The sequence below is a fragment of the Onychomys torridus genome, chromosome 15 (assembly GCF_903995425.1).
Source record: "Onychomys torridus chromosome 15, mOncTor1.1, whole genome shotgun sequence".
NCBI classification, from domain to species: Eukaryota; Metazoa; Chordata; class Mammalia; order Rodentia; family Cricetidae; genus Onychomys; species Onychomys torridus.
Genome location: NC_050457.1, coordinates 50982779 through 50991083, shown reverse-complemented (window position 1 = coordinate 50991083; position 8305 = coordinate 50982779).

The window sequence follows — 8305 nt, the reverse complement described above, 5'->3', positions numbered from 1 at the left end:
TCAGAGTGCTGGAAATAGAAATCAGACAGAGACAGGCGTCCTGTGTCCTGTTCTCAGCCCGAGGCTGGGACTGGCATGGGTTTCCTGGCTCTAGAGCAGGGGAGAGATCTCTGCCTGGTTTTGGGGTGAGGATGAGAGTGGAACATTCTAAGTGTTCAGTGCCCAGGAACCCCTTCTGAGAACTGATCTGTGGAAGCACATATTAGCTAGGTACAAGGAATAAGAGGAAAGCGAGGTCTTAGAGGCTGTGTGTGTGTGTGTGTGTGTGTGTGTGTGTGTGTGTGTGTGGTGGGATGATGCAAGGGAGTTTATTCCTTATCTACACCACACGAGATCTGTAGGTTATGCTAATAACACATACCTACGTTTGGGCATGGCATAAAGTAGGAGCTCAGCAAACAGTCGCTGCTTGTGGTCTAGTTAAAGAGCCTATGGTTGGCAGAGCATTAGGTGCTAGAGTTGGGGTGTTTTTCAAGCATGTTGGTATCTTTTAGGTCTCAGATCGATGTACAGATTATGACTTGGTGAAGGTAATCCTGGAAGGATTTGTTGGCCATGTATTCGTTGTCTTTTTGTTTCACTGTGATCATGATATAGATAACTTGCTCTCTCCTCTCCGCTCCCCTCCCCTCCCCTCTCCTCCTCCCTTTACTCCCCTCCCCTCCGCTCCCCTCCTCCCTTTTTCTCTTCTCCCCTCCCCTCTGCTTCCCTCCTTCCTCCCTTCTCTTCTTTATCCTCTCTCCCTTCCCAACTTCATAATAGAAGCAGAGAGAATTTATTAATGAGGAATTCACTTCTAAGGGAATACATGGCCCTGAGCTCTGAGGAAGGTTAGAACCCTGACTGCCCTGTTCCCACTTGCTATTTTGAGACTCCCAAGTATTTTTTTTTTTTTTTATTATATCTTATTTTTTTGGTGAATCATGACCAAGTCAGGGGCTTTGCTCATTACGACTGGCATCCTTGCTTCTGAAGGCAAATCTCCTTTATTTCCTCTTGTCTCCATACCCACTCTTCAGCCACCATCGTCACCCAGCATGGACTGGAACCACCCTGTAATAAATATGTGAGCACCTGACGCTGTTTCCCATGTTTACTGAAGACTCGGTTTTCTGACACCCTACCACTTGCTGTCTCCCCTGGAGGCTCCATGCTGCCTCTGGTATTCTCCTCCACTCATTTTTTGTTGTTGTTGTTGGGAGTCCTGCCCATGACCACCATGACTGGATGAGAAGGAGTGAAGAGGGACCTGAGCCACCACACTCCGCAGTTCTGCTCTGTCACTTGGGTGGTTTTATTCTAAAAGCAAAGTTGAAAACTGAGAAGTTTCATGGTATTCTTACCATCCTTCAGGCACAACAGGAGGTGAGAAGGCGTCTGGGGATTGGCTCACAATCTGACCACAATGTTTTTATGGCAAATTGGTTATTAATTTGCTAGCAACTAGCCTATAAACGACTTGGTAGAATGAGATACATTATGAATGAAATTGAGTGTATGCTAACAATTTAGTATTCTGTACGAAACTCAGATGGCTCTAACTGGCCCGAATCAGTGCCTTCCAATAAAATCTATTGAACACATCCTATTCTGGCAGCTTTGCCCTCCTCCCAGGCGGCTCTGTCCATAGGGAGAGAAACAATGAAGGCTAGTACTCTGTGGTACTAACACCTTCACGATGTTTGCAGAGGGAATGACCTTGGGCCAACTGAACAAGACAAGGGGAAGTCCCCCAACCACTTCCAAGGGCTTGAGGCGGAAGAGCAGATGTCTTCAGGCTGCCCAAATGTCTGCCACATGACCCAGCAATGTTACCACAGCCGAAACCCCAAGTCTACAGCTCAGGGTGGTCTGGAAGGAAAGGATTGTTTTCCTGAGGGTGGTTTCAAGAATGTAGCTCCTCACCTAATAAAAGGAATGTGTGGTGATTAACTGGGCCTAATATTAGGATCTGCAAAATAAAGAGCCACTGGGCCTGAAACGAGAGAAGAAGTACCGCTTGCACACACTGCCAGGTAAAGTCTGTTCTGTCTCGGTCATAAATCTTTCTTGGACGCCAGAGAAGAATTTCACTTCCGCCAGAAACAGCGAAGGGACCAGAGAAAAAGAACATGTTGTTTTGGAGATGAAAGCATAATGATTCTAAAGCAGATGTCTTTTCTGTCCACTTTGCTGGCTTCTTTCTCAGGGCACACTTGGCTGTGACTTGCATTGTTTTGTATAAGATGGGTGAGTGCTGAGGCCAGGTCAGGGTGAGCCATTTGCTTCTGGCTTCTGCTTTAGTTAGAGAGCATGCATTTGGCACTGAACCTCACCGTTCTCCTGGCAGGCCATTGGTTAAGTGTCGTTGAACATCAAACCCTTGATAATTAGTAAGGATACATTGACAGACTTTCAGGTGGCTTATACTTAGGAATGCCACTGACTACAATGTGGAAACGGTATAGACCCCTTCATGAAATAAAGTTACCACTCTTGCTGAACCCAGGCTCAAATTACTATAGTCACTTTACTTATATTATCTAAGTAGCCTTTGCGAATCCCTTTGATGTCAGTTCTCAAATTATGGTCCCTACAACATCAGCATCACCTGAGAAACTTGTGAGAAATGTGCATCTTTAGTTCCCTGTGCAGACTTACTAGGCTGGCAATGTGAGCTTTAGCAAACCCTTCAACTATTTCCAATGTGTCCTGATGTTCAGTAGTGCCTATGTAAGAAACATCCACCCTCAGCTTTATTATATATTGTGTCATGAATCTTTAAAGTTCCCATTAGTAAAAATTTCAGTGTTAAACTTTGGTTACCAGTGGTCTTTAGTACCCTGTGTGTAGGAGTCACATGTTACCCTGGGGCTGGAGAGATGCATCAGTTAGTAAGAGTACTTGCTGCTCCTGCAGGGGACCCAGGTTCAGTTCCTAGCCTCATATGAAGGCTCACAACCATCTGCAACTCCAGTTTTAGGGTATCTGATTCCCTATTGTGGCTTCTGAGGTACCTAACACATCTGTGCATGTGCATACAAGTAGACAAATAATCATACAAATAAAATATAAACACATAAATTAAAAACATAATTTTTTAAGTAAATGCTGGGTATCAAGGCTGAGGCAAGATGATTCAAGCTTCAAGTTCAAGGCAAGCCTGGGCTATCTGATATCACTTTGGGGACCATCTGCTTTCTCTTTGCATCTGGATTAGATGGAGCAGATAAATGGATCTTGTTCCTCCTGCTATTGGTGCATAACCCAAGTGACTCTCTTTCTGGATAGTGAGATTGGTTCACGGGTATTAGAGGGACACTGGGACTCATGGGGTAGAGGAGAACAATGTGAACCCTCTGGTGGAGGAACTTTCTATTCCTGACATTGTGAGCATCAGGAGAATTTGCAGAGTTGTGAGGTCATTAGCTTCTTCATGGAGAATGTCTGGCTATGAGGCTTCCTCAGAGAATAGCAAAGCTGTTGTTGGAGGGAGAGAGGGACAGGGAGTCAAAGATTTCTTCTGAGTCCATAGATTCATCATGTCATTGATGACATTGTCTGCTATGCCCTTCAACTTCTGTGATGAATTCAACATTCCTTGTGAATATTTTAACCTAAGAGACTGTAGATATCAATGCTAGTACCTTTTTTCCTTGATTACAAAATAAAATTTTAAGTTCAGCAGAATAAGGTTCCTGTAGAAGATACACACAAAACATCTGTCATTACTTGCTCTTTCTTGATAATGAATACACGAACTTCTACAGATTTCCTTCTGAATTTTCTGCAAATACATTAAACAACATCCATCTCTACAGAAGAGTTCAGAGATTGAAGATTGGCCCTGCTATTATTAGCCCACAAAGGGGGCTATTAAATCCTATGAGCTCACAAGGAAAATGGGCTAATGTCAGCAGAGCTTGTAGTCATAGTATCAGTAAGGTGTGTCCCGAGGGTTGGATGAGGACCACTCTGTGTTTAAGATACATTTGACCTTCAAGACATCAGAGAGTTCATAGGCAACCAACTACTTGAATTTGAGAGTATAGCACTTGTCTCTTCATTTATCCTGAAAGCTGGCTCATAACACTTGTAGGGCAGAAGGGGAAAGAAGCAAAACTAAACTCATAGATTTAACTTGGTTCTCTTCCACCTGCCAACTTTTTCTAGCTGGCATCATAAAACAATCATATTGTATACCTGGTTTAGTTGACATTCAGGAAAGCTTTTCTTAAAAAAAAAGTCCTGTGACAATTACACACACACACACACACACACACACACACACACACACACACACACACAGAGAGAGAGAGAGAGAGAGAGAGAGAGAGAGAGAGAGAGAGAGAGACCCTCATTCTGATCACTATTACCTTCATCCGCTCTTATTTCCTTTGAACCCCACAACTCCCTTCCACAAGTACTTTTCCCACATTCATGACTCTGCTTTGTTTTGGGATGCTCTGTGCTTCATCAGGGCTGTCTGTGTCCATGGGTTTGATACTATTCATTAGAGCATGGTGAGTTGACCAGTGACTTCTGAGAATAACATCTGCCCCTTCCACAGAATCCACCAGTGGATCGTATTTTAGGAGGGAGAAGTAGGGGCAATTGGGCTGCTCCTTGACCTATGTGTGATTGGCTGTCAACAGGAGCAGTCTTGAGCAGGTGCTGCTGGCAGCCACCACTGATGTGACACTATGATTGCATTAGCTATGTCATGCCAAAGGATAGTATCTCACAACTCTTCTTTTTTTTATCTGTAGGCTCATCCGTTCTTTCCATCCCATTTTCCTCATTGTTCCTGGAGCTTTAGAGGCAGTGGTATGAAGGTCCTACTGGGCAAATTTGACTGTCACTTATTCTCAGTATTTTGAACAGCCATGCCTCTCTGCATTTGCTGCCTTTAAGTGCAAAGAGATTAAATCTGATTAAGACTGAGCATACAGAGGATGGAGGACACCAATGAAACAAGTTTCTAAACACAACAGGACCAATGCATAATGAACTCACATAGATGGGGGCAGCATGCACAGGCCTGCACCAGACAGGTCCTGGCGCTGAAAAGAGAAGTGGACACATGACCCTATCCCTAATCCAGAAGCAGTCTCCAATGGATAACCATGTCCAAATGAAAATTTAGTTAGATTTCCAAAGTGGCTGTACAAGTTTTCACTCCCACCAGCAATGGAGGAGTGTTCCCCTTACTCCATATTTACACCAGCATGAGGCATCACTTGTGTTATTGATCTTAGCCATTCTGACAGGTATTTGCATTTCCTTGATGACTAAGAATGTTGAACATTTCTTTAAGTGTTTCTCTGCTATTTGAGATTCTCTATTGAGAATTATGTTTAGATATGCACCCCATTTTTAAATTGCATTATTTGTGGGGTTTTTTGACACTTAGTTTTGTGAGTTCTTTATATACTTTAGATATTAGCCCTCTATCAGATGTGTAGCTGGTAAGAATCTTTTTTCCATTCTGTAGGCTGCTGCTTTGTCTGAATGATGGTGTCCTTTGCTATACAGAAGACTTAGTTTCATGAGGTCCTATTCATTAATTATTAATCTTGGAGCATGTGTTAATGGTGCTCTGTTCAGAATGTGGTCTTCTATGCTAATGAGTTCAAGGATATTTCCAACTTTCATCGAGTTTTATGTCAAGGTCTTTGATCCATTTGGAGTTCAGTTTTGTGCAATGTGATAAAAGTTGCACAAATAGATGTACTCTTCTACCTGCAGCCATCCAGTTTGACCAGCACTATTTGTGGAAGATGTTGTCTTTTTCCAATGTGCACTGGATTCTCTATAAAAAATCAGGTGTCCAAAGGTGTGTGGGTTTATGTCAGATAGACAATTCAATTACATTGATCAATATGTTTGGATAAGGGTTTGTCAATCTTACTGATTTTTTTTTTCAAGGAATCAACTCTGTGTTTCCTTGATTCTTTGTATGGTCCTTTTTGCTGAAGGTCAGAAGGTCTCTTCTGCCAATGCTGGTCAAGGTTTGTGGAGCAGTAGGCCTTTACCCACTGGCAAGCTGCTGTTAAGTAGGGATTCTGTGTATGGGACAGGCTCTGTCCTTATGTCTAATGCCTGTTTTAACCCAGAATTACTCTTCTTTCTTAAAAAAAAAGAAAAAGAAAAAGCACACTTCTGTCATTCCACACAGTATATTACTGAGAGAGGGCAAACCTCAGATTACCAGATAAAGTACAGGACAGTTAATTTGAATTCAAGTAAATAATGGATTACTTTTAGTGTAAGAATGTCTCAAACTAGAAAAGTTACTACTGCTAAATTTTAACTGTGCATCTTATATTTTTGTTTGCTAAATATGGCAACCCATAATCTGGCATCCTGGGCAAGGAGCAGTTGATGGCCTAGCCCTGGCTCTAGAATCTACTAATAACTATGGGACACAGAAAACAGAGGGTTGGAGCTGGGCTCCATTGTTTGGGAATATCCTGGGTCCATTGCTTGCTGGGTTTCCTAACGTTCTTGAGCTTCACTGTTCCCCTTTGAGAATCAGTGGACAGCAGCCATCCCCATTTCCTCAGATAATTTTAAGAATTAAGTAAAGTAATAGAGAATATCTCTGGCATGGAAATGCTCCATAAATTGTATGAGTTTTGCTCTATGCTCCTCTCTAGAGAGCACAGTGAGACCAAACCTGTAAATATCTGTAGTTTATGTTTATATATCTACCTGTATCTCTCTCTTTATTATATAGTATGCATTACATATCCATATATAAATGCTACATAAATCTGTGTATATATGTAAATACTAAAAGGACTCAGCAGTCAATCATAACTTGCAGTTAGTTTTAGGTCTGAGCCCAAGGGTTTCATTGTTGGCAATGAATAGAGTAACAGCTTAGTGCAAAGTGTGCAAGAATGAAATAACTCATATCATAAGCTAAAGAAGATAAAAAGAGAGTAAAGAACCAGCTGACATGAAGGTTTTATGGATCATTTAAAGTCAGCCTTGGGACTAGGGCCATAGCTCAGTTGATAGCGAGCTTGTCTAGCCTGGACAGAACCCTGAATCAGATTTCCAGCACTACATAAGCTCAGAATGATGCCATTTGCCTATAATCTCAGAACTCAGGTGGTGGAACCTGAGGACCAGTTCAAGGTCATCCTTGGCTATACAAGGAGTTCAAAGTTAGAGATTCTCTCAACAAAATAAATAAAAAATAAAGTGCTCTTTATAAGAAAAAGGGAAGTATATTGTATTCAATTAAAAATTTTAATATAAGTGTTATTAATTTTGTGTTATTTCATATTTGTGAACATATTGTATGTTGCATACTTTAAATATGTATTTGCCAACTTGAAAGCTATTGTTTTCTCACCTTTCTTTGTGAATATAGACTTTTCCATTAAGATCAACCCCAAAGATCACATTTAAAATACTGTTCCAGCCATGACACTATTAAACAGCTCTTAAAGTTTTAAAAATTATAAGTTGTAAAATATTTCAGACATACAAAAGATATATAAAGTAGTATTTTAGCTTAAAGTAAAATAATTTTTCACTTTAGATGTTACTTTCATATTAAATACAGAAAATCTCTTTATTTTTTATTACTTTTAAAAACACTTCATATACTATATTTTGATCACACTTTCCCCTCCCTCCAACTCTTTCCAGACACCCATCTAATTTCATGTTCTTTCTCTCTCTCAAAAAACAAGTAAACAAACAAAGCCGACCAAACAAAAAGCATACACCATTAACAAAGTACTCTAGAATCTGTTTTGTTGGCCAGTGACTTCTGAGCATGAGGTTTTGCCCTGAAGTGTGATGGACATACCCAGTGTCATTCCATTGAGGAAAACCAATGCTCTTTCCCAGCAGCTACCAATTGCAAATAGCTTCTTGGTTAAGGATAGGAGCATGTGCCCACTGTCCCTTCTCCATGCTGGGATTTCATCTAGATTTAATCTGTGCTATTCCTTGGCGTTGCCCAATACCTCTGGCTCTAATCTTTCTGCCTCTTCTTCCGCATAGACCCCTGAGCCCTGAGGAGAGAGGTATGATAGACTTACTCTCTGCATGTCCTGTTGCTTGGTTGTGGATCTCTACTACCTACTGCCTCTCTGATGAGGGTTGAGCAATGCTCTGCTCTATGGGTACAGCAATATGTCGTAAAGAGTCACAGCAACTACAGAGATTCTGTTTACCTGTTCTGTTGGGATTTGCTTATGGAAGTCATGTCTTTGAGAAACCAATCTGTTTGCATCCATCAAGAGTTCTGAAGATATTTCTACCTTTGCCCCAGTAATTCTGCATCTGAATAACTAGCTTAACA